The sequence below is a fragment of the Petaurus breviceps genome, unplaced genomic scaffold (genome assembly GCF_028583685.1).
Source record: "Petaurus breviceps papuanus isolate PSGF00001 unplaced genomic scaffold, PetGlider_PUasm1.0 110, whole genome shotgun sequence".
Lineage (NCBI taxonomy): Eukaryota > Metazoa > Chordata > Mammalia > Diprotodontia > Petauridae > Petaurus > Petaurus breviceps.
In genome coordinates this window covers 5,923,837-5,951,734 of record NW_027185597.1, presented here as the reverse complement: position 1 = coordinate 5,951,734, position 27,898 = coordinate 5,923,837, and the positions used below count along the sequence as shown (strand labels likewise).

General features: G+C 36.0%; 1 protein-coding gene across 8 annotated transcripts in view; it reads left to right on the top strand.

Annotated features, from left to right (window-relative positions):
* LOC138156466 (histone-lysine N-methyltransferase EZH2) overlaps positions 1-27,898 on the top strand; it is a 108,795-nt gene that overhangs the window by 13,472 nt on the left and 67,425 nt on the right. For all 8 annotated transcript variants that reach the window (XM_069081930.1, XM_069081938.1, XM_069081961.1 and 5 more), the window contains exon 2: positions 24,006-24,110. The gene's annotated coding sequence lies outside the window, so the exon portion shown is untranslated. The remainder of the gene's footprint in view (positions 1-24,005; positions 24,111-27,898) is intronic.

The following is a 27,898-nucleotide window of genomic DNA, read 5'->3' as shown; positions in this document are numbered from 1 at the left end:
CCCTCCCTCCCTCCCTCCCTCCCTCCCTCCCTCCCCACAGCAAGAAACTCCTTTAAATACAGGATGCCACCTTTTCTGCAACTTTGAATCTTAGAGACTTGCCTAGGGCAAAGAAAGTTTTAGTGACCTGATTTTGAATCCATCTCTTTCTTCACTGTGCAGTGCTACCTCTTTTGATTTTTATCATCCAAAGTATCTAAGGTATAACCAGTACTCAGTATTTGTTATGGACTGACTAGAAGTATATTAGGTTAGGAAAGGAATAATTTGGATGAGAGGATATTTAAAAGTAAAGACTCTTGCTAGTAAAGAAAAAGAGGCTTTCAAGTTTCTAAAGACCTGTCATGATCCCCATAGAGTTCTAAATAGAGTTGCAGGTACTAGGAACAAATACCATTTACAGAAATAAAATGAGTGTGTGGCTATTAAAAGATGAGCACTACATGCTTAATTTTCTTCAATAAACAATTGCACCATGTTCAGATTTACCTATTTAAATGCTGAAGTTTGACTTCCTTCCTAGACCTCCTTAACTACTGCTCCAGCCGTTAGAGAACAGAGTCTTACTAATGACATTTGGGGGAAGTTATGACGCTAAGTTTTTATATATTTTAGTTTTTTGGGTTTTTTTTTTTTTTTTGCCTTTTGGAGGGCAATTGGGGTTAAGTACCTTGCCCACGGTTACATGGCTAGTGTTTTTTTGTGTGGGTGTTAAGTGTCTGAGGCTGGAACCGAACTAGGGTCCTCCTGACTCCAGGGCCAGCGCTTTACTCACTGTGCCACCTAGCTGCCCCTCATATTTTAGCTTTTAAATACTATGTATTTTAAATTTAGAAATGTTCTGATTTGTTTTTTTCATTTAAGGAAATTTAATCAATAAATTTCATAGAATCAAAAATTTTGGGAGTTGGAAGCTTTAATCCAATACCAATGTATGAAAGCCCAGTTCCTATTATAATATGTGACAAGTGGTTGTTCCACTTGTTTTTGAAGACTTCCAAGGAGGGCTGCCTATCACCTCCTAAAGCAGTGTATTCTGGTTTTGGACAGCTCTAATCCATATGAAATTTTTCATGATATTGAGCTTATGCTGATCTCTTTGCAACTTCTACCTTTCGTTCCTGGTTCTGTCTTCTGGGGCCAAATAAAACAAATCTGATCGCTTCTAACATGACAGCCCTTCAGATTACTTGAAGACAGCTGTTATGTCCCTTGAATCTTCTCTTTTTCATGCTAAAAAATGATTATCATGTTACATGATCTCAAGGTCCTTTATGATCCTAGTTTCCCTCCTTTGTACTTTAAGTTATCAGTGTCCTTAAACCAGAACTGAACACAAGACTCCACATGCAATCTGAGGGTACTGGGACTATCACTTCTTCACTTCTGCATATTATGCTTCTCAATAGCATGTCCTATATTTGAAAAGACTTGGCTAGGTATGGTGTATATTTTTCTCATTAGGGCCAAAATGTCATTCCATCCAATCCAGCAAGTACTTGTTTAGTAACTACAATGTATAATATCTCAAGGCATTCTGCTACATTCTGGTGATATTCCTCTCTTACCACCCACCATATGACATATAAATATATATATATATGATTATTTAAGGAGAGAATACTGAAGAGGCTCTACACAATTTGGCTCTACCTTAACCTTTCTTGCCTTCATTTGTATTATTCCCTTGATCACATTCTATACTCAAGTAAAAGTAGACTACTTGTTTATTTCTGTACTGTGCACAAATCTCCCTTTGCCTTTCCTCCTTGTGGGCCTTTGTTTAGGTTCTTCCCTATACTTTGGTGTTGTCTTCTCCTGGTCTTGACTTCTTCCCATTCTTTAAAGACCAGTTTAAATGCCACATATCTATTATTATTATTTTTTTAAGCAATTGGGGTTAAGTAACTTGCTCAAGGTTACATGGCCAGTTATTTCTGGGTGTGGTGCTAAGTATCAGAGCCCGGATTCGGTCCCAGGTTATCCTGACTCTGGGGCTGGTGCTCTTACTCACTGTGCCACCTGGCTGCCCCATATCTATTATTTTTAATCCAGACCTTCTCACTCTTCCACATTGTTTTATTCCTTTATAATACACTTATGGTATTTTTGTTTGTTATAGTTGTCAGGGTAGTTTGACTTATTACCTAATTAGACTGTAAATTCTTTGAGTGCATATTTTCCCTAAACTTTGTATCTAGTATTGTGTTTTATACACAATTAAATGATAAATTGAATTAAGTTGAACTTGAGGAATGCTAGATTAGCAGTTTCATTTTATATATATATGTGTGTGTGTGTGTTTTTAAGTTTTTATCCAGTTACATGTAAAAAATTTTTAACATTTATTTTTAAAAATTTTGAGCTCCCAGTTCTCTCTCCTCTTCCCTCATTGAGAAAGCAAGCAATTTGATAATAGGTTACACACATGTAGTCATGCAAAACATTTCCATATTAGTTATGTTGTGAAAGAAAACACAAACCAAAAAGCAAACAAAAAATCCCCAAGAAAAATATAGTAAAAAAAAAAAGTATGCTTTTATTTGCATTCAGATGCCCTCAGATCTTTTTCTGGAGGTGGATAGCATCATCATGAGTCCTTTAGAATTGTTTTAGATTATTTTATTGCTGAAAATAGTGTAAGTCATTCACAGTTGGTTATCATTACAATATTACTGTTACCAGGTACTGTGTTCTGGTTCGACTTATTTCACTTTGGATCAGTTCATATAAGTCTTTCCAGGTTTTTCTGAGAGAATCCTGCTCAACATTTCTTATAACACAGTAGTCTTCTGTCACAATTATGTACCACACCTCATTTAGCCATTTCCAATTTCTAATTCTTTGCCATGACAAAAAGAATTGCTATAAATATTTTTGTACAAGTAGATCCTTTTCCCCTTTCTTTGATCTTTTTGAGATACAGACCCAGTAGTGGTATGGCTGGGTCAAAGGGTGTGCACAGTTTTATGCCCTTTCTTCACATAGTTCTAAATTGGTCTTCAGAATAGTTAGATCAGTTTACAACTCTACCAACAGTGTATTGGTGTCCCAATTTTCCCACATCCCCTCTAACATTTTTCATTTCCTTTTCTGTCATATTAGCCAATTTAATAGGTATGAGGTGGTATCTCAGTTATTTTAATTTGAATTTCTCTAATCAGTAGTGATTTAGAGCATTTTTATATGACTATGGATAGCTTTAGTTTCTAATGAAAACTTCCCGTTCATATCCTTTGATCATTTATCTATTGGGGAATGACTTGTATTCTTTTAATTTAACTCATTTCTCTATATACTTGAGCAATGAGGCCTTCATCAGAGCAGTCAGCTGAAAAAAATTTTCCCCAGTTTTCTGCTTTCCTTCTAATCTTGCCTGCATCAGCATTATTTGTACAAACTCTTTTTAATTTGATGTAATCAAAATTATCAGCTTTATGTCCCATCATGTTTTCTATCTCTTGTTTGGTTATAAATTCTTCTCTTATTCATAAATATGACAGGTAAAGTATTCCAGGGTCTCCTGATTTGCTTATGTTGACCTTTATATCTAAATTTTGACCATATCTTGGTATATGGTGTGAAATGTTGGTCTCTACCTGGTTTCTGCTAAACTGATTTCCAGTTTTCCCAGCAGTTTTTGTCCCAAAAGTTTGTATCTTTGGGTTTATCAAACATTAGATTACCATGGTCATTTTCTACTGTGTATTGTGTACCTAATCTGACCTACCACTCTTATGATTACAGCTTTGTAATACACTTTGAGATATGGTACAGCTTAGCCATTTGAAATTTTTTTTCTTTGATTCCAATGATATTCTTGATCTTGTATTCTTCCAGATGAAGATTTCACATTATAGTTAAATGCATTGGTGTGATGCTTCTTACATTTATTTTAATCCTTATATACATGACTTTCCAATTCTATCATTTTTTTTCCTTGCTGTACTTTGGTCTTCCTGTTTGACAGTGGCACAAGAATTTCCTCATAGACATTGGCTGTATCTCTTTCTAACATTCCACCTACTGTATATGCCAGATGATAATACTTGTATTTTAACAAGATTTGATGTATGTGACTAAACTAGCCTTTTAAGGCATTCCAAAATATTAATTTACAATAACTTTTTACCTGACAAACTCTCTTGTACTACTTGTCCAATATAAATTGTAACCCACCTAAGTCATGTGAATCAGCAATTATTTATTTGTATCATACACATTTTTTAGAAAACAATTTTAGTTCTTTTGTAAAACACCAAATTCAGTTACCACTTAATGCCCTGGCATATGTAAAATGAGACAGTCATTTTAAAATCACTAGAAACGCCAGCTTTTAAATCCAGAATAAACACAAAAATATAAATATGTCAAAGGTCCACACCTTTAAGAGTGATAAGTCCTTTTTAGTTCTAAAGTTCTAATTCTTTAAATCTCACAAGTTAATAAATCATCCTTCTCCCCTAATTTCTTCTTTATCTCCCATCATATTGCTACTAATATGTTACCTGGAAGAAAATTCTAGGGAAGAGGGATTATACCTGGTGCTGCTTTATATTTACATTGGCATTTTGACATTATAAAAATAAAATAATATCTTTTGAAATATATACATGTATAGACAAACATATTGGGTGTTTTTATCTTTTATGGTCATTTTTATGATTTCATTGGTAGATGGGACTCCTATCAAAGTAGATTTGTGCCTACTTTGCAGTTTATATATTAGAGAATTGATTGGGCCACTGATAAATTAAGTGACTTGCCTAGGGTTCTATAACCTATATATGCTAGAGACAGTACTCAAATCCAGTTCTTCCTGAGTCAGAAATCTGACTCTCTTTCAATTATGACAGGCTGCTTTTATGTTATACTTAATTTTCTCTGTTAATAATTGACATCTGGGAAAGTAATAAAGCAATCGCCAGTTAAAGGATTTGGTAGTTATCTTGTCTCCAGTTAACTTTGGTATGGTAGGTCATTTAATAGTCATGCTATTTTGAGTAGGACTTCAGCAATCCAAATGTCTAACCTTAACAAATGATTCCACCAGGTTCCACAAAGAATTGCAGCATCTCCATTTTTTTTTCTTTCAAACATTCTGGCCCCCATAAAGGAACCTACTAGTTGGGTCAGGACAAGAGTACAAATAATAAATCATTCTAATTTGATTGTAGAAGAATCCTTTTCTACTTTGACAGTAGGGATTCACCCCATCTCTCCCACCCCTGTCTTTCTGTACTTTCCTTGGAAGGGAATGATTTACATGTAGGAACTGAGAATCTTCAATAGCATTTGCACAGGAGTAGATGCAGTACTAAAGAAGAGAAAAAGAAGTATTTCATTAATTTCAGTCCTATGAGTGGGAATGACATAGGGCAGTTCAAAATTTTGCATCTTACTTTAATTTGAACTTCACATTTTTTGATTTATTTTCATTTCAGCATCTATCAAAATAGGATATATAGCAAGGTATGAAGTTATAGCTCTGAGATAGTTTTTTATACACCTTAGGAAGACAATATTTTTTCATTTAGAGATAAATTTTTGATTTGTTATTCTTTGCTGCCTCACGGTATAGAGTCCTTTAAAAGAAAATCCCAGAGAATTCGGCTATCTTATTGTTTCAAATTTATGTAAATATTTCATTTTCAAGACATGCCTCTGCATGCAGTAGCAATTTTCTAATAAAGAGAAGAATTGAGGTCTATGTTGAAAGTATTATATGAGATTACTTTGCTGCTGTGCTGGAGGAAAGTGAACTTACATTGATGAAGAAATACATTGTTGTAGAGTTTGCTCATTTTGGGTGTATGGGCTGATGATACCTAACATCAAGGAATTATTTTCTCTCATCATGAGGGCCATATTTAATTTGTAAATTTTCATGATTTTGTTATTTGTCTTATTTGACACACAACTTCCTAGTGCAGCAAATGCAACCTTTATTATTTCTGTTCTTATAATTCTTAAATACTTTTCTCTTTCTTCATTTCATCTCTACCTTATTAATTACTCACCTTTAGTCACACATGCTTCCTTTAATAAACCATTTGTTATAGATTACTGATACATACTTTCTATACAATTTTTGGGGACACATGCCACTGAATATATAATTTCTCTTTTGCACTCATATATACATACTGACCAAAGAAATACGGGGCAGAGAAACATCCATTTTTTATACCTCCTTTGCATCTCCCACAGGGTCTAGCATGGTTCTGGGCTCATACATACTACATGCTAAATAAGTCATTTTTGGTTAATTGACACACAGTACCTTTCTTCTTGCCTGACCCATAATTCCTTCAGATGTGGTGGTTTTAGAGGTTGTCTCCACCAGTATCTCTTTGGTTGTTAAAAGAAGGAATGTTTACATTTATTTTCCTCCAGACTGGATAGGTAAACTGTGCTTTTCTGAAGTACATGGAATTCCTGGGATAAATTTAAGTGGGATTTAAAAAAACAAAACAATACTCTGTGAGTGTGTGTGTGTGCACGTGTGCGTGTATGCACATGCATGTGTGTGATGAAAAATGGAAGGAAAACAAACAAAAAATTGAAAAGTTCTCTGAAGATTTCTTTATAATGAGCTCTTCATCAGAGACAGTGGAGCTGTCACTGGATGTCATCGTCATTTGGATTTTTAATATCACAACCCTCATTCACTAAATGAAGAAGTGTACAAATGACACTAAAGAAAATGTTGGGAAGAGCAGCTGAATTAGAACAACTATCAAGTGTTCACAGATATTTGCTAGAAGTGACACAATTGAGGGTGTGGCAGGATTGATTCTCAAGGTGTCTGAAATGGAAAAATGCCCAGTGCTTAGAACTCAGGAATCTTGTTACCAAAAAACGAGTAATGTTACCAAAAAATATCAGTAATGGCTGAATTATGTTCCTATTTTCCCATCTCTATGAATCTTTATGAGAATAATCTACACATAAATTCAGGACATTCATTTCTTTTTTACATATATAATAAATTCAGCATGTTATTTTGAAAGTTGTCCTGCTTATGTTTCCTACTAATCTTCCTCATTTTCTTCTGTGCATCTAAAAAGTGCTTCAGTAACTTAAATTTTTTTTAATTTGGTAACTTTTGCTAGCCATTCCTCACTCAATCCCCCTCTTGCTTGAATTGAAAGAAAAAAAATAAAACAATTATTATATCAAATATATAGAGCTAAACAAAACAAATTTACACATTGGCCATGTCTAAAAATGTGGTTCATTCTTCATCTTGAGTATATCACTTTGTCAGGAGTTGGATGTTTCATTACCAGTTCATTGTGGTTAGACATTGCATTAATAAAAGTTCTCAAGTTTTTTTTTAAGGTTTTTCTTTACAGTGTTTTATAAACTATTCTTTAAATTCTACTCACTCTGTATCAGTTCACACAAGTCTTCTAGGTTTATCAGAAATCATATTTTTCATTATTTCTTATAGTGCTAATTAAATTATTGTTCATTATAATATATAAATTAATATTAAAATAATTAAATTAATATACTACAATTTGTTCAGTCTTTCTCAAATTGATGGAAACTCCCTTAGATTCCATTTCTTTGCCACTATAAAAGGATTGCTATAAATATTTTTGTACATATGAGTCTCTTTCCTCTTTTTCTGGGGGGGTGGTGGTATTGGTCTAGCAGTGGTGGTGCTAGGGGAAAGGTATGCATAGTTCAGTTTTTTTTGTTTTTTGTTTTTTTGCAGGGCAAATATCTTTCCAGAATGGCTGGACCAAATGACACATTCAATAACAGTATATTAGTATACTTGTTTTCCTGTAGTACCTCTAGAAATTGCCATTTTCCTTTTGTCATTTTTGCTAATTTGAGTGAAGTCTAAGAGCTACTTTAATTTACATTTCTCTATTAGTGATTTGGAGCATTTTTTATATGACTATTGATAGCTTGGATTTCTTTTGAAAACTTCCTGTTTATAACCTTTGATCTTTATTGAGGAATTAGCTCTTGTTCTTATATAATTGAATCACATTTGTCTCAGTCTGAAAGGGGCCACGTTGAAGTGCCCAACGATTACAGTTTCATGTCTATTTCCCCCCTGTAAATCTCCCATAACTTTTCCTTTAAGTATTTAGATACTATCCTATTTGGTTCATATATGTTAAGGAATGATATTAATGTATTATCTTTGGTGCCTTCAAGCATAATGAAATTTCTCTGTTTATCTCAATAATATTTTTACTGTTATACCTTACTAGTGATCATGATTGCTACCCTTGTTGAGTTCATCTGTAATGTAATAGAGATTACTGTAATAAGTGTTGCTGCAATTCCACTTTTTAATTCTTGATGTGTGTTTCTTGTTGGAGTCTGCTTTCTAATCTGTTTTGCTATCCCCTTCTATTTTGGGCTTGAATTCATTTCATTGGTGTGTATTGGTGTGTATTCATCAGTATTGGTATGATTCGTAATTGCATATTTTCCTCTGTCCTATCCTCTTATACTTTTTCTTCTCTTTGCTTAACTGCTGAGTGTCTTTTCCTCTTCCCTATTTTACTAAGAAGGAGGTGGTGAGAAAAAAGAGATATGCTTAATTAACACTAGTGAACTATACTTGAAGCACTTTGCTTCTGCTCTGTTGTGGTCTTCTCTTCTTTCTTAAATCTAGATAATAGGTTCTTATATTTTCTTTGTTTTATTTTAAATTTCTCTTCATGGTCTACCTTCAGAGGTTGGAATTTGTTTTGCTTATGACTAATCCTTGCCTTTCCTATTTATGTTCTCATTTCTTTTCCAGTTACCTCCTTTTCCTTGCTGAGTTAAATGTTTTTATACCTATACTTATTGTTAACATAAACAAATCATTTGCTTCAGTTGAACAAATAGTATCTTAAAGGATCTCCCTTACAAAAAAGAGGAGAACTTTCTTTGACTGATTAAGCCAGGGATAAAATAGGGAAGTGATATGTTCCTCAGAGGTGTTGACCATTGTCTTTCAGAATGTCAAGCTCACACCCCTAATTGAAGAGGGATTCCCTATGAATGTTGGAGGCCATGTAGATCAGAAGTGTCAAACACCATGCCCAACACTAATTAAAAAAAATAAATAAAAATACAGTAGACCACAGATAATGTTAACATGGGGTTTTCTAAGTCAATATGCTGCCTGTAGGGATCCTTATGTAAAGTTTAGTGTCCCTTGTTTCTATTTGAGTTTGAGATCATTGCTTTAGGTAATCCTTTTTGCACTTGATATCATGCTATTTGTATCAAGCCCACGAACAGTGCAGACTCCTAAAGGAGATATAACTTAAGAATTCTTGAACTATTCTTGTATAGTACTTTTATTCTTTCCTAATTGATGATGAATTCCTCACAATCCATTCCAAACCTTTTCTTCTCAAACTCCTCCCCCCCCCCCCAACTTGACTCATACTTACTAGGAAAAGATAGGCCATTTTCAGTGAGCTCTGTCTTCCCTTTTCTCTACTTCCAAATCTCTGATATCATTCCTTTGTGCTTTCCTCCTTTACCCTACTCTCTGATGAAGTGATGGTCCATCCCCTTCAGTAGATTGTTCCCACAATCATCCCTTCTTTCTTTAATATTTAGTCTCTTTCTATCTATCATCTTCTTCCCTTCCTTCTACAAATATGCCCAGGTCCTCCATCCTTCAAAGCACAGCACCTCTCTTGGCTCTAACCCTTTAAGGTATCAGGAATCTAGAGATAATAAAGGTGTTTTTCTTTTTTCCTTTTACAGTTCAAATCATAGGAAACACTTCACTTGTTGCCTTTTTTCTATCATCTCACTACTTTTTAAATCCTTCTGTTTGATTTCTGAGTCATCGCATGATTGAAATTGCTCTCCACATTATCAGTGATCCTTTCATTGCCAGTCGCCTTTTCTTAGTTCTCATCCTTCTTGAGCTCTGCAACATTTGGCACTGTTGACTACACTTTCCTTTTGAATATTCTCTCTGTTTTTTTTTTGTGATGTTGTATCCTGTGGCTCCCCTTCTACCTGTCTGTAGACTGTCTTCTCAGTCTCCTTTGCTGAATTTTCTTCAAGGCCTATGGTCTGGATATAAAGCATAAGGCTCACCTGTGCTTTCTTTGCTCTCTTATTTCTCTCTTGATTCATTCTCTCATGAGTTAATTTACCGTCTCTATCTAGATGACTCCCTGGTTCAGCCCTACTCTTTTTCTTGCACTAATATCACCAATTGCCAATGGGCATTTTGACCTGGGTCCTCAGAGGTGCCTCATATTTAATCTGTTTAAAACAACTTGGTATCTTTCTATATTTTCTCTTCCAAATTTCCTGATTTTTATCAGGTTCACCAACATCCTTTTTTTGCAGTCTTGGAGTCATCCTTTCCTCTTCTTTCCTACACCCCATGTATCTAAGCAGTTTTCCGAGTTTTGTCAATTCTGCCTTCACAATATCTCTTGTATATGTTTATATATTCTCTTATTTCCATTCACATAGCCACCACCTTAGTTCAGTTCCTTTTTATCACTTCTCAACTTTGCTATTGCTATGGCCTCCCAATTGGACTCCCTGCCTCAGGTCTTATTCCGGTTCATACTCTATACAGCTGTAAGGTGAATTTCCTGAAGCACAGGTTTGACCACATCACCCTCCCCTACTTAGGAAGCACCTGTGGCACCCTACTGCTTCTAGAATAAAATACAAACTCCTGCTTAATAGCACAACCTTTTATGATCTGGCTCAAGGAATGACTTTATAGTCAGGAAAAGTAGAGAATCACAAAATACCATCAATATGAACATTTAACAGGAGAAATTAAGACAAAGATCTAGGTTTTTATTTGTTTTGACACTTCTACTGAGTTGTTGTGAATTGAAAAAAAAAATAGACATCACCTGGTCACTACATTGTTGAGAATAAGCATCACAACTAGTTAGACTAATCCTCACACAATAGAGCTAGATCTAAAATTGAAGCCTTTTCATTTTTTTTTGGTAGGACCTGTTGGAACTTGCATTCAGCAGTGATTCAGAGTCATTTCCATGTTGTGATAAGTCATTAGAATAGGGTTTTAGTTGAGCTTCATTTTTCAAAATAAAATATTTTAAAATTTGGAACATTGGCTATAAATATGTATGTATATGTGTGTATGTATGTGGGTATGTGTATATCTATATAAATCTATATGATAATGGGAAATTGAGTGATAAACTGTGAATCCAGAATATCGAAGAGGAAGATCAAACATGTCATTCACTTCCTGCCAGAGCACTGATGAACTTAACATTGAGAGAGAGAAGGAGATAGACATTTTTGGCATGACCAATGGGAATTTGTTTTCCTGGAATATGATGGTTTTTTTTCCCTTTTTTGTTTACTTGGGAGGGAGCAGTGGGAGAGAGATTATAAATACATATAAAAATAAATACTTAATTTCCTATACTGTCCTAGTTGAAATCATTTGACAGCATTGCTGAAAACATCATGCTAAAAAGCTTGGGAGCAAGCATACAGTCCTGCTTTACTCCATTGGTGACTGGGAAAATGCAACAGTGTCAGTGTCTATTTTCCAGCACTCCTGTGAGAAACTGGTGTATAATACTGCTGAACTTCTCTGTGCAACCAGATTTTGCCATGATCTTCCATAAGCCCTCACTAATGACAGTATGAAGGCTTTGGTCAATGAACATTGTGTACTGATCTCTGTTCTGCTCCTGGCATTTTTCTTGAAGTTGTTGGGCAGAAAACATCAATATAGACCCTTCCCTTTGTGTATCTTCTTTTCTGTAGATTTTCAAAGCTGATAAATTAGTTGTTGATTTGCATAATAAATAAGCAAAAACATTACAAAGGCATTTTTTGTGAGTTTCAATGTGTATAAATTTATTTATAAAACTAAACACACAGCTTTTCCAAAACCTTTCCTTACTGTAAAAAATATACTTTGAAACCTTTTAAGTTGATCTCTGTGAATTATAGTGGCCTTCCTAGGAATGGGGAGTTTGCTTTAAAGCTAAGATATCATAAGACAAACTGGTTTCTGGTGATAATCTTTCCTGTTAACCTAGTTAAACATTGTCATAAAGTCTTTAAGTTTTTTGGTGTACTAAATATCTCTAAGAACTGGAGAGCAGTTCTATCTTTCTGTAAAAATTCCCTTTGCTCTAACTGCTAGTTGAGTAAATTTGTACATATTCTATTGTTTTAGCAACTCATCTGCTTTTCTGATATTTTATTTCTTTTCTTTGAATTTCCTTATTGGTTGTATTGTCTTAGGATTTCTGACTTAACTTTCTTATTGCCATTTACTTAAGATGAGCATGTCAAGTAATTAGCTAGAGTCTACAAATATCAAGAAGAGACAATCAACTATAGCCCTGATTTTTAACTGGTTAGTTCCTGCTCTACCTGAATCAACTATAGTTGGTGTTAAACGGCTAGTTTCCTGTTTTACTTGATATAGATCTTCCCCTTCTGCCATCTGTTCTTTGATGTGTAAATCATTAACTTCCCCATTTGCTTTCTTTAAAATACCCATCCTGCTTATAAAACTGATATAAGGTTACTGAAATTGATATTTGGGCCTCACTGATTTTTTTGTTCAGTGTATTCTGTATTCTGAGCGTAATAAATTGCAGTTTTTCTCTGTTATTTATAGTATGACTGGCAGTACCTATCAACGTCACAATATGTTGCTCACAACCACTATTCACTTTTTTCTTGCCTTTTGTGGTTTTCTTTTTCAAGTTTTCTTGACCTACTTGAATGGTTTGGCCCATGTCTCCTCTGTGCTTCAGGGCTCTGGCTTCTGCCTGAAGAGGACTGAACTTTTTGCAAAATTCCAGTACTTTATTTTTGTGCAGTCTGGGACTGGAGGGAGACACTTGCTTATAGGTATTTCCTTTGGTTTTCTTTATCATTATACATTCTGGTGCCTTTTAATACACACACACAAACACAATTTATTTTTAGTTTCCAACATTCATTTCCATAAGATTTTGAGATTTAAGTACCCCTCCTTCTCTTCCCCCCTCCCTTAAAAGACATGCAGTCTGATATAGGCTCTTCTTATACATTCATATTAGGCTTATTTTCGCATTAGTTATGATGTTTAGAAGAATTAGAACTAATTGGAGGAACCATAAGAAAGAAGAAACAAAACAAAACAAAAGGGGAGCAAATAATATGCTTTCATCTGCATTCAGACTTCAAAATTCTTTCTCTGACTATGGATAGCATTTTCTATCATGTGTCTTTTGGAGTTGTCTTAGGTCCTTGCATTGCTGAGAAGAGCTGTCTATCAAAGTCAGTCATCACACAATATGGCCGTTACTGTGTACAGTTTTCTCCTGGTTCTGCTCATTTCGTTCAGCATCAGTTTGTATAAGTCCAGGTTTTTCTGGTCTGCCTGCTCATTATAGCATAATAGTATTCCATTTTGCATTTCTATATCTGGTATTTTTTTAGAGCTTTTCTGTGTATATGTAGCTTATCTAGGCATTTCTGGGTCTTAACACGTCACCATCTTCCCCTTATTCGCTTTTTCCCGGAACTATGAGAGAGGAATTTGACTCCAAAAATTTACAAAAAAACCCCAAAACTGTTGCAAGTATTCAAGGGAAACATTTATTCTGCCTCGGATAAGTCATTAAGGGATATGAAGGAGAACTTATTTTTGAAACATGGCTCCATAAAAATGTTACTCAAAAATTTTAAGCCTACTTAATAATAATTCAGGACATGCAAATTAAAGTAACTTAGAGGACTTGGCAAAAAAGATTTATCACTGTTGAGGTGTGGGGGTCAGATAAATGGATTATGCCCTACTTTGCTGATGGAATTGGTATAATCTTTTTAGAGAGCAGTTTGATAATACTGATAGTATTATAAAAATATTTGATAATGCTAATAGTGTTAGAAAATCTATTCATTGTAACTTTTTAAAATGCCCACTATATCTCAGTGGTGGTAAACTGTTTGAGAGTAAGGGTGAAAAACAGTGTTTAACTTGTAGTTGGGGGATATAGTCTGTGTATTCCAGGTGCTTAAATTTTGAGAGTTAAGGTGGCATAATGAAAAGTGATGTGCTTTGTACACAGAGGGAGACCTGGGTTAGAATCCTGACTCAGACTTAATTGCTTTATTTCCATGAACAAACCACATAATTCTATTTCCTCATCTGTAATATGGAGACAGTAGTACTCTGCTACTCGTTTTCATAAGGTTGTGTAAGGAAAGTACTTTGCATACTGTCCAGTTCTATATACATGAATTCTTATTACATTCTGTTGACCTATTAATTCCATTTTGAGGAATGTACCTTAAGAATATTATCAAAACCAAAAGAGCTGCCTATTGAATGAATGTATGAAAAGGGTTTTGTTAAGTGTTTATTATGTGCTATTTCAGAATACTAACACAAAAGTGAAGACAGGACAGTGGGGGTCTGGAGGTAGGAGGCACAGGGCAGGAATTTGGAATGGAAAGGGTCAGATCTCTGGTCCATCTGGCAAGGGGACTGAATAGTAGATAACCCTCAAATACTTAGATATATTTATAGCAACTTTATTTTTAATTGTGAGAACCGGAAACTATTTAAATGTCCAACATTTGAAGAATGCTGGTATAAACCGGCATGTCACTGTGTGGAATACTGTAATGAAATTAACACAAATATGAAGAATTTCAAAATAGAACATCATTCTCCTAAAACTTATCTCTCTAAATTTCCTGCAGTCACCAATGTTCATAAGCTTTCAGATATTCTTGACTTTTCTTTATTCTTTCATCATAACCAATCAGTTCTTGTCTATTCTCAAAATCATCACCCTTTCTCTAGTCATATGGCTACCTCTCTAGTTCATGCACTCATTTACCACCTCTTGCAGTAATCTGTTAATTGATCTCCCTGCCTAAAGTCTCTTCCCAATTTTTTCTTGCAGCTGCCAAATTGATAGCCTAAAATACAGGCCTTGTTGGGATCTTTCTCCTTGCTTAAAAAAGGTTCAGTCAATCCCCCAGTTACCATTCCTAGGTACATGCCATTCCATCTCCCACCTCCATGCTGTTACATAGGCATATCCCATGTTTGTAATGCTTTCCCTTCTGACCTATTTCTTGGAATTTTTAGCTCCCTTCAAGGCTTAGCTCAGGTGCCATCTCCTGTCCAGATTTTGCCTCTGAGGCTTAATTTTCTTTGTTCTTCCCCCACTCATTCCCATGCTTATTTGCATGGGAGAGCTGAAAAGGTTTTGAAATTAAGAAATTGAGTCACTGTTGATTTATAGTGCCCTGGCAGTTTGTTGGGGAGGTAACCTTTTGAATGAAGATTAATTATAGGTATAGTTTAATCAGCAGAACAAATAGGGAGACTCAGGGAATGCCTACCCTAAGCTTGAGGGAGAGGCTCAACCTCCTGAATTATAATGTAGCCATAAAAGTTGTATATGTTTGTGCCCCTCCATGAATGTTCCCTATGTGTGACCACTCTTCCAAAAAGATTTTATGTGTATTTGTGGAAGAGTTTGTTCCAAGTGTATAGGGGAAGTGTTTTATTGCTACTTAAAAAAAATTATATTAATTTAAATTAAAAATTTGTTTTTAATGTTTAAAGGTGCAAACCGTCTGTCTCCTTCCTCTAAGACCACCATTTGACACAGAGGTGTGTGTGTGTGTGTGTGTGTGTGTGTGTGTGTGTATGAGTGTGTACGTAAAACTATACTATACACACTTCAGTTTATCAGTCCTTTCTCTGAAGCTGGCTAGATTCTTCATAGGTCCTTTGTAGTTGATTTTGGTATTTATGATACTCAGAGTAACTTAGTTGTTCACAGTTATTCTTCCAACAATATTGTGTTACTGTATACAATGTTCTCTTGATTCTGACTCATTTCACTCTTTATTATTTCACGTTGTCTTTCCATTGTTTTTCTAAAAATCATTCTGCTCATCATTTCTTATACCACAACTTGTTTAGCCATTCCCCAATTGATGGTCATTCCCTCAATTTCTAGTTCTTTGCCACTACTTTGGAGATGTTTTAAAATTTTAGAAGATATAAGTTCTTTTCCTTTTTCCCTAATCACCTTGGGAAACAGATTTAATAGTGGTATTGCTGGGTGCAAGAGTGCAAAACCCAACTTTTGTTTTTTAACCCTTTGGACATAATTCCAAATTGTTCTCAAATGGTTGGCTGGCTCACTCACAGTTCTACGAATTAGTGTTCTAATTTTTCCACATCCCCTCCAACATTTGTCATTTTCTTCCTCTTTTGTTTTAGCCAGTTGGATAGGTTTATTTTATATCTTGATTACTTGCTAAAATTGTTTCAACTAACTTTTTAGTTGAATCTCTGGGATTTTCCAGGCATAACATCATATTGTCTGCAAATGTGTCCATTTTGTGTCCATTCTGATTCCCTTAATTTCATTTTCTTTTTAGCATTTCTAATACAATATTAAATAATATTGGTGATAATGAGCATCCTTGTTTTACTCCTGATCTCATCTTCTAACTTATCCCCATTACAAATAATACTTGCTGATGGTTTTAGGTAGATGCTTCTTATTTTAAGGAAAAATCAACTTATGTCTATGCTTTTGAGTGTTTTTAATAGGAATAAATGTTGTATTTTGTCAAAAAGGCTTTAATAGTCTTTCCTGTGTTAAACCATTCCTGCATTCCTGATATAAATCCCACTTGGTCACAGTGTATAATGTTTGTGATATTGTTGTAGTCTCCTGTTTATTTAGGATTTTTGCATCCATATTCATTAATCAAACTGGTCTATAATTTTCTTTCTTTGTTTTTGCTCTTCCTGGTTATGGTATTAGCACCATTTTTTGTTTCTTAAAAGGAGTTTGGTTGGACTCCTTTACATATTCTCTTTTTCTTTTTTGCTTTTTTTGGAGAGCAATTGGGGTTAAGTGACTTGTCCAAGGTCACAGAGCTAGTTTTTGTGTTAAGTGTCTGTAGCAAAAACCACCCCAGCGTCCCCAGGGTTGCTGCTAACACAGGTTCTTGGATCTGCTTTGTTAAAGGAAAGCAACTCAAAATGGCTTAAACAAGCTTACTTTAACCAGTCAAATATGTATCATTTACCTAGTTCAGGGGAAAAAGGTCAGTGCCCCGAACTTCAGAATATACAGACAGAATTATCAAGACAGAGAAACAGATCAAGTAGACAGTTTCCAAATTGTCCAACCATTACATCCATACCAAATCAACATCTGGTTTTTTTTTTTTTCAAAGCCAGGGGATTCTCAACAACGGCTTCCCAGAGTTTCATCTGACCAAATCACAGAACACTTCTCAAAGTGAGCCCCAAAACAAAGCTACACATCAGGGCTTATATAGCCTTCTCCTGGCTCAGAGAATGGAACAACCTTATTGACTCACTGGCCAATCAAGAAGTATCTACTGAAAAACAAGCCTCCCACCCCAGGCTCCAGGTGCACTTTAGCTTAGGGGCAGGGAAGATCTTTAAAATTTACATTCCCATTACATTGTCTGAGGTTGGATTTGAACTCAGGTCTTCCAGAATCCAGGGCCAGTGCTCTATTCACAGTGCCACCTAGCTGCCCCTCCTTTGCATATTTTTTCAAATAATTTATTAAATATTGGGATTAGTTGATTTTTAAATGTTTGGTAGAATCACTTGCAAATCCTTATGCCCTTATGCTTTTTTCTTAGGAAGTTCATTTATGACCTGTTCAATTTCTTTTTCTAAAATAGGTTTATTTAGATATTCTATTTTCTTCTTCTGTTAATGTAGGCAGCTTATATTTTTGTAAGTATTCTTCCATTTCACATAAATTGTTAAATTTATTGGCATATAATTGGGCAGAATAGCTCCTAATAATTACTTTGATTTCATCTTCATTAGTGATAATAGTCACCCTTTTCATTTTTGATACTGGTGATTTGGTTTTCTTTTTAACTTCTTTTTTGAAAATCATATTAACCAAGAGTTTATTGGTTTTTCCTTAAAGCCAACTCCTAGTTTTATTTATTCAATGGTTTTCTTATATTCAGTTTTATTAATCTCACTTTTAATTTTTAGGATTTCAAATTTGGTGTTTAACTGGGGGTTTTTTCTTTTTCTATTTTTTAAAAATTGCATACCCAATTAATTGGTTTGTACATTCTCTATTTTGTTGATGTAAATATTTATAGATTTGTTTTCCTTAATGCTGCTTTTGTGGCATCCCATAGGTTTTGGTATGTTGTCTCATTATCATTATCTTTTTTTGTGATTTTCTTACATCGCTCATTTTTTTAATGTGTGTATGTGTTTATTTGCTTTAACTACATTACAATTCTACCTTTATAGAGAAAACCTCTTCTTTTAAAATATATATATATATATATATATATACATTTATATTTCCAATTACATGTAAAAACAGTTTTTGTCATTCATTTAAAAAATAAATTTTCACTTCCAAACACTCTTCTTCCCTCTGTCTGTAGGTTATACAAGCACAGTAATGCAAAACACATTTCCATATTAGTCACATTGTGAAAGAAAGCACAGTAAAAAAATATATTATGCTTTGATCTGCATTCAGACTTCATATAGCACTTTTTTTCATAATCCTTCAGTATTTTCTTGGATCATTGTATTGCTGAGAATAGCTAAGTTATTCACAGTCGATCAGTTTACAATATTGCTATTCCTGTGCACACTGTTCTCTTGGTTTTGCTTAATTCACTTTGAATCAGTTCATGCAAGTCTTTCCAGGTTTTTCTGAAAACATCCTACTTATTATTTCTCATAGCAAAATATTATTCCATAACAATCATATAGCCATTCATATCAGCCATTCTCCAGTTGGTGAGCATCCCCTCAATTTCCAATTCTTTGCCACCATAAAAAGAGATGCTATAAAATATCTTTGTACATATAGGTACTTTTTCTTTTTCCTTTAAAAAAAAATCTCTTTGCGATATAGACCTAGTAGTGCTGTTGATGAGGTACAGGCTATGGGGTTTTGTATCAGGGACTTGATTCCCCTCTGTCCGTGGGCCCAGAGCTCTGGAAGCAGCTTCCTTGCTGTTGCTGCTGCTGCCATCTACACTACCCTGGGGCTGGACCATGCTACTCTTTCACTGAGTTCACACAGAGTTCCCCCACTGACCTTCTGTAATGCCAATCACAGCAGCACACCTGAAGACTGATGCTGTGAATAATTTTAAGTCTAATCTCATAGCCTAATGAACTTTATTTATTCAGAACTAAACATTCAATAAAGCTATGCTATATGTTAAATGTTACCTTCATAGCAACATCCTTAAGCAAAACATCTCTCTCTCTCCACATTTCATAACACTTAGTATGTCATATGGTACATAGCATATATCATTGCATTCAGTAGCATTCCCCAAATTACTTGTTTACACAATCAAGGGGTCCCAGGCTAGAGTCTTCTGTAGCAAAATACATTATGCAGCATATATTATTGCATCCCCAAAATCAGGGTGTCCCAGGCTGGGGTCTTCCCTAGTATGACGCATCCTTAAGGGGTAGCAGAAAATACCACACCATCCATGCGTAGGTCACTGTAAGAGCAATCTCTTTAATCAACACCAAGTATCCAAGTAAAGTCCTTCTTCATCTTAACTCGAAGTTGACTTCCAAGTCATGGCTCTTTCTCTGTGGGCTAACCGCTTCTGACTCTTGCCTGGATTTACATGTAGGCAGCTGTCCCTCCTGCTGCATGTCTCAACTCATGGGACTGCTTCACTCCAGGCTTCTCTCTGACAGCAGGCTCCAGGGGCTCCTGCCCACAGCTTCTGCCTCTGGGAAAACAAAGCTTAACAGGGCAACAACAATAAGGACATGCACCACTAGCATTGTCATCTCAATTCACCTCCAAAGTCCAGAGGTTCTGTATTAACAGCTCAGTTTACTTTAACAGTTCTCAAAAGGGGTTCAAGCTAAGCCTCCCTTTCCTTGGGCAGGTCTCTGCCCCATAGTTCTATTCACTTTCAAAGTTCAGAGGCTCCCTTCACAAGTCTCTGCCATCAGAGGTCTCTTTCAGTCCCACTTAAGCTGCTTCTTGCTCTGAACACTCTCACTCTGTCAACACTGGCTCCCTTAATGCCTGCTTTCTCAACACTAGCTCTTTTTATATACAGTTCTACTTAGCATCTGGTTGGCTACAGCTCACATGTACGTATCTGATTGGTCAGAGCCCACTTGTACATGTCTGATTGGCTCAGTGCAGAGGCTTGTGAGATTGAGACACAGAAAAACAGCAAAAAATTCTACTTTGTTTGCTATTACACCTTCCACACTGTCCTTAGTGTTTGTGGATTGATAATTCTGGAAACCACCACAACTGCTGGTGATTCACTCTCCTGAAGTCCCTCCAGCCAGGGCTGGTCCTGGCCACCCTGAGGCCAAAACCGAGGACTCATGTGGGACTAGGCTGAGCTCCCAGTGGGCTGTGATGGACCCTTCTGGTCAGCCTGCCAGGTTGTCTTCAGATGGAGGTTTGTTTCTGTCGTTTTTGTGGGTTCTGTAGCCCTAAAGTTTGTTTAGATTCATTTTTTTTATAGGTATTTGAGGTGGTTATGGAGGGGGAATACAGAGTTTTCCTGCTTCTACACCGCCATCTTGGCTTCACCCCCTCTTATTTGATTTTTAAAAGTCCTTTTTAAGCTCTTCTAAAAACTCTTTTTTGGCTTGTGACCATTTTACATTTTTCTTTGAAGTAGAAGTAGTTGTTTTGACTTCACTGTCTTCTTGAAACCAGATCTTCTCTATCACCATAGTAGCTATCTATAGTTGGGTTTTTTCTCTTTTGCTTACTTATTTTTTTTAGCAGCTTTTTTCTTGGCTATTAACTTTGTGTTAAATTTGAGCTCTGGTCCCAAGGTGTGGGAAATAAGATCTCAAGGTTGAGGTTTTTCATGCTGTTGCTTTCTAATTTCTCTCCTGGGGCCTGACCTCTGGTATTTTTCTCCACCTCTGAGCAGTGACCAGGGCCCCTAGCCATGCTGTCATGCACAAATGCCCTTACTTTTATTTCCTGCAGTCAGCAGCTTACCCCTCTGCTATGGAACCAAAACCTGGGACTCAGCTCACCTGTGTGGGAGTAACCATATCCAGCAGGGCCCTGCCCCTTCTTCTACCACACTCTCCAGCCTGTACTTGCTCCAACTCTTCTCCCATAGCCAGAGCTTGGGACCACATCTGGTCAGCACACCTGGGCCCTGTATCCAAAACCACTGGGGGGCCCTGCAGTCTTCTCCTATTTAAACCTGACCCCTAAACTGTCCCTCAGGTTTGTTAATTCAGTGGTATCTGCCAGAAGGTATCTACACTTCAGTAAAACTGGACGATCACCGTAGGATATCAGGTCTTTGCTAATGACTTCCCAAGTTGTCTTAGGCTAGATAGTTGCTTTACTCTGATTTCTAATTAATTTCTGCCACTCTAAAGTTCATTTTATAGACAAGGTTTATTTTAAATTGTTTGTGGGGGAATATGGGAAGGCCAGGTAATTTCCTACTTTATTCCACCATCTTCTTGCTACTTTTTTATTATATCATTTCATTTGCCCTGAACTTTGCATTGTGTCCTCTAGTTGACTAATAAATGTAAATATGTTAGTGGAGATTCATGAGCTATGGCTTTCATCAGAAAAAGACTCACAGAGTACCTTGAACTTGGGATACTTGTCTGGGGGAGACATACATTTGAATTGTTGTATTATATGTATATATATTATGTTCTCCTGGTGGAGCAAGTATAAGCTTCTTGGGGCAAAGACTTGTACTCCAGATCCTAGCATTGCACCTTTCATAGCTGGCATTTATTAATATTTGTGAGTCAGTGAATGAATGAAATATATGGGAAGATATGGAAAAAATGTAAAGAAAGAATGAACATATTGATCATTACTATATAAAAAGAAAATGAATGGATAAAAATAAAGTGTTGAATAGATAATCAATAGAAGACAGAATCAGTAGGTGGTAAGATGTGAGAGCTATATGTATTTAAAGGCTTTTAAAATTTAGTTTGTAAATACAAGTTTAATTGGTGTTGTTTAAAATTAAGTTCATAATTATTTTAAAAACACTAGAGAACAGTTACAAAACAATATTTAATAAGTTCAGAGAGATGTAGGTGGAAGGAATGTGAAGTAAGGGAAGCACTTATCATTGCTTGGAATTAATATTGTTGGGGTTTTTGAAGAAGTGAGTTTTGAGCTGAACTGTGGAAGTATTAAACATAGATATACTGGATACTAGACTAGATTGGAGGGAGAGGTGGCACAAAAGAGAGAGTGCTAGGCCTGGAGTCAAGAATACTCATCTTTCTGAGTTCAAATGCAGCCTCAGACACTTACTAGTTGTGTGACCTTAAGCAAGTCACTTCACTATGTTTGCCTCAGTTTCCTTGTCTGAAAAACGAACAGGAGAAGGAAATGGCAAACTATTTCAGAAAGCCCGAAATGGGGTCACGAAGAGTTGGATGTGACTGAAATGATCGAACAACAACAGCAGCAATATTTCTGGTGGTAGGAATGATATGAGAAAAGGCTAAAAAGGGGGAGCAAATGAGATGTGTAAGAAATAATATCATAGGGGTTTTATTGGTTAATAATGAAATGGGTTTGAAGGATAAAATCCTGGGAGGGGAGAAAGTGGTGGAGGGCTAGGAAATGTTAGATTTAATATGATAGCCAGTTAGGGTGTTAGTTATCCACTGCCTTGTGGATTGTATGGGAATTCAGGAGAATCTAAAAGGCGGTGTTCAGCTAGGGCCAGGATTAAAAAGTTCTGTTATCTAGTGCAGCAAATTATAATTTACTTGGCCTCTCTCAACATTCTATTGGTCTTTCTCAGACTTGCTGCTCAAGTTCTGACTCAGGCTCCTTTTTAGACATTGCTAATTTATTATGTTCATTCAGCTTCATGACTGACAATCCTAACTACTCATTTTGTTTTCTTCTTCAGACATTACTACCACTGAATCCTTTTAGTTCCAAGGGGTTTCCTGTGTCACCAATCAGTTTTTCTTGACTTACAGCATGATTTTGCTACTACCTTGCCCCATGAATGCACTGAGCACCTGTGATTTTATATTTCCTTTAAGTACAAGGGGTCCCAAACCACATCTGCCTTGAGGCAGTGCCAGGGCATGGTGGGGGGGAGGATTAGAGAGTAAGGAACAGTGTAGATGCCACCAAAAATTCTAGAGCAGGGCATACGAAAATACTGCTTGAATATTTGTAAGTAGGGAGAGGATCTATTAGCGTTGGAATAGACCAGTGTGGCGAGAGACTAACTCTAGTGGGATATGGTTGTGACATGATGAAAACCTGAACTATGGTGGTGTCTTTGGAAATAGAAAGGAAGGGAGTGGGTCAAAATGAGAGAATTTAGAAGAATAGATGGGTCCAGTGAAAAATGAGATTAGGGTTGAATACAGACAGATGTTGATTTGTGGGATATAGTTAAGAAATTTCATCATCCTCATCATAAAGGTTTCCTTTAGATGAATATACTTTGTAGACTTCTAAAAATAAGAGACGCTCAGAAATTTAGGAATCATTTGTGTACAGGTAATAGTTAAAACCATAAGAATACGTGAATTTTTCAAGGGAGTGAACCTGATGAAATGTAGATGTAGCAGGGGACCTAGGATTGCTACAGGTAAAAGACAAAAATGTGTCTTATGTAAAGATGATGCTTTATGGTTTAAAATATGCTTTAGATTTGTTGACTCTGGTCCTTATATGTAGCTATTGGTTGTGTATTACTGTTTCTATTTTGCACATTGGAAAACTGATGTTCTGAGAGATTAAATAGCTTGCCTAGATCCCATAGGTAAGAATTTCTGGTGGTGTCAGGACTTGAGCTCAGGCTGTTTTTGTATTTTACCATTATGTGGCCGTGGAACCCTGTAGTGACAGGGCAGAAGTGATTACTGACAAGGCAGCTTATGTCAGAATGGTAGAACACGAGAGCTTGGAGGGACCTTAAAGACCATCTAATCCAAACTCCTTGTTTTACAGATGAGGAAATTGAGACCCAGAGAGGTGAAGTGACTGCCAAGGTCCCACAGCACGTCAGTAACCGAGCTGGGACTGGAATCAGAGTCTTCTGATTCCTGTTCAGAGGTGAGTGTCAGTGATTCAAATTTAACAAATACTCATTATGGGCCTACTCTGCTGTGAGGTGCTGGGAACACAGTAGCATAAATGAATTAGTTGTTTTCCTCAAGCAGTTTTTAGCCTATTGGGATTCTGTGCTCTCCAAATTCACCCTCCCTAATTTTCCTCAGAATGATTTGGAAAGCTAGAACATAGCCTGTTTATTTTGTCCTTATTTATCCAATGGTTAAATGGCCTTTAATTTTAGATATGTCATGGTGAAATGGGCAAATTTGTAGTCCTTTGGTATTTTTTTTTTTTTAAGCAATCGGGGTTAAATAACTTGTTCAAGGTTACACGGCCAGTTATTTTCTGGGTGTGGTGCTGAGTATCTGAGCCCGGATTTTTTTTTTTTTTGATCCAGGTCATCCCGACACTGGAGCTGGTGCTCTTACTCGCTGAGCCACCTGGCCGCCCCTAAGCAATTGGGGTTAAGTAACTTGCTCAAGGTTACACGCACGGCCAGGTGTTTCTGGGTGGGTGCCCGGGATTCGATCTCCAGGTCTTCTCAACACTGGAGCCAGTGCTCTTACTCGCTGTGCTACCTGGCCACCCCGTCCTTTGGTATTAAATTATAATTGAGCACAGTAACATGTTCCTGACTTATCAAAAGAATCTTGTTTAATAGCACATAACTTTCTAGACAAATTCCAAGGAATAAAGAGATTGAAAATATAATGAAATCCAGTATCATTGATAAAGAAAACACATTTTATTTTATTTTTTTTTGGAGGGGAGAAGGTAGGGCAATTGGGATTAAGTGTCTTGCCCAAGGTCACATGGCTAGTTTTGTGTGAAGTGCCTGAGGCCGGATTTGAACTCAGATGCTCCTGACTCTGGGCTGTGAGTGCTCTATTCACTGCCACCTAGCTGCCCCTAATAAAACACATTTTAAAGTAAAAAATATTTATGATGAATTGATCAAAGTTTTCAGTTATAAAATATAAGAAGACCTAGACCTGTGATTTCTTCTCTTTAAGGCATTCCTGATAAGGAATGTTATTCTACTAATGTAGTTTTTGACATTTTTTTTCCTACAACTTAATCTTAAAGAGTTAACAAGATACCATCAGGTATCATGTAGATGATCATCATGGGATATATCAGGTACCATGTAGTCAGTACATGTCAGAGGTGAACCTGGTCTTCCAGGCCCCAGGTCATCTCTTTGCCCACCATACCATACTTTTCTATAGATATAGTTAAAATCATGAGAATAAAGCTAAGTAAAATATTAAATGTTATTTACTTATCAGTTAAATTTGATGCACAAAGTATTTCATTTAATAAATTTATCCTAGTAAGAATATGAGAGAGAATGGCTTATGAATTCCTTAGACTAAATTCAAATTGTATATTTAAATTTATATTCGTCTTTGTTTCTCCTTAAAGATTTATTTATGTATTTGTTTGATCAAAGGTATAAAGTGTTTTTTAATATCATTTATAGGATCATGAATTGAGAACTGAAAGGTGACCTTTGGGGTTCTAGTATCCAATTCCCTTTTTCTGCAGATAAGGAATCCAAGACCTATACCCAGAAGGGAATTACTTGCTCAGTCACCCAGCTAGTAGGTTTCTAAGATAAGATTTTAGCAAAGATCTTCTTGCCTTCAAGTTCAGTACTCTGTCTACTATCCTTTGCAGTCTTATGGTGGCTTGGGGCTGTGAAAGGACTGCAAATTAGCTTGAGAGATTGATTTGTCTTCTGGATAGTGTTAAGATCCTAGAATTTGGACTAGGAAACCAGAGAAGTTGTTGTGCTGTTTTATTTAGCTGTCTCACATTTGTAAAATACTTGATGTATATCTCATTTGATCCTCACCACAACTCTGGGAGGTCAGTGCTCCCCAATTTAGATGACAAAACAGAAGCATCCCCAGCTAGCAAGTGTCTTAGGCAGGATTCAGACTTGAGTTTCAGCCTGCTATGCTCTATTCTTTGTGTGTGTGTCACAGACCCCTTTGGCAGTCTGGTGAAGCTGATAGACTCCTTCTCATGTTTTAAATACATAAAATAAAATACATAGGATTACGAAGAAAACCAGTTATATTGAAATAACTTATATAAAGAAATCCAAGTTCAGAGAACTCAGGTTAAGAGCTCCTGCTATACAATATCACTGACAACCTTTTCTTGAATACTTTGTGTAGTGAGAAACTCACTATTTAATAAAGGAACTCGTTCCATTTTTTAACTTGTTTAATTGTTAGCAAATTCTTCATCATATTAAGTTGAAATCCTCTTTTTAAAAAATGACTTTTTGTCCTGTGGAATTATTTAGAATAAATTTAATCCCTCTTTTACATGGCAAATCTCTTCATTTTCCAAAGTAGGAAACGGGTTAAAAGAAGTTCTTATTTGTCAAGGTTAGGTACCTTTGAATCTAAGTGCAGGATTTTACTTCTGCCTTTATTAATTTTGTCTTTTAAGTTTTGACCCATGCTTGCTATCAAGATCTTTATCATCTTTAATTTTGTCAGTCAGTGTATTAACTATCTGTTCATGTTACACACAGGTTTGTTGAGCATGCTTTTAATGTTTTCATTCTAATTCAATGTTAAAGATGTTGAAAAGGGCAAGACCAAAGATGGAGCCTGATGTCAAACTCACTGGACTGTGTTTACAAAATGTATCACATTTTTCTCTCCTCCCTCTTTTTTTAAAAATTGGGACAGTCTGACTGTCTTTAGTCTTATGGTATCTTTTCTATTCTGTATGAGGTCTCAAAAATTGCAGAAAGTATTTCTGTGTTCAAAGCTGCAGATACTTTGCAAGTACTTTCAGGGCTCTGGAATTGAATTTGCTTCATGTGAACTCATTTAAAATAACTAGATACTTTCTTACTGTATCTTCATCTGTCCTGTCTTGGCCTTCAGTTGCAATGTAAAATTTTTTAATTGTGTTTTTGTTAATTTGACAACTATCAACATGTGAACATTTCAGTAAACAAAGAACAGAAAAAGAGGATTGTAAATGAAACTGACCTTTTATTCCCTTGTAGTTTTTAAAGTTGTGAGTTTGAGAAGCAGGATGACATGGTGGATAAGAGAACTGGTCTTAGAAGCAGGAAGACTTATGTTCAAGTCTGCCTTTCTTTTCTTTTTGTTTTCCATCACCATCTACCAACTCTATTACCACACCTCCATTTCTTCAGTTCCCTCTCATTTATGAGTGCTTTACCCTTTCCAATTTTAAAACCACTCTTGGTATTAGAGAGGGCAGAAGCAAAATAGGAGTTGGATAGTTCTGCTTTTGCTCTCATTTGTTAACATATCAACTTGCTGGGTGGGACAGCTGATCCCAGCTTTCCCTCCTTCCTCTGAATGGTGTTTTGAAAACAAAACCGAAACCCTTTTTGTTTTTTGTAATTGTCTTGGAGTTCTTATTTTAAGGTAAATTGGTGAAACTTGAGGTGAAATCCAGATTGCCTTGCCCTTTTGTTATTGTTTGGGAATTGTGCTGATAAGTACTTTACAAATAATCTATTTTGGTACTTAAAACAACCCTGTGAGAGGTAGGTGTTGTTATTATTCCCATTTTACAGTTGAGGAAACAGGCAAAGAGAAGTTAAATAGCTTTCCCGGGATCCCATGGCTACAAGTTTCTGATTCTGGATTTGAACTCAGGTATTCCTGACTCCAGGCCCAGAAAGAATTCAGTCCACTGCTCTTGCTTTGTTTCAGTCTTTAATAGCAAGGACTGTGGCCAGATTACTTAGCTTCCTGAATTGTTATAAAATGATAATAATATGG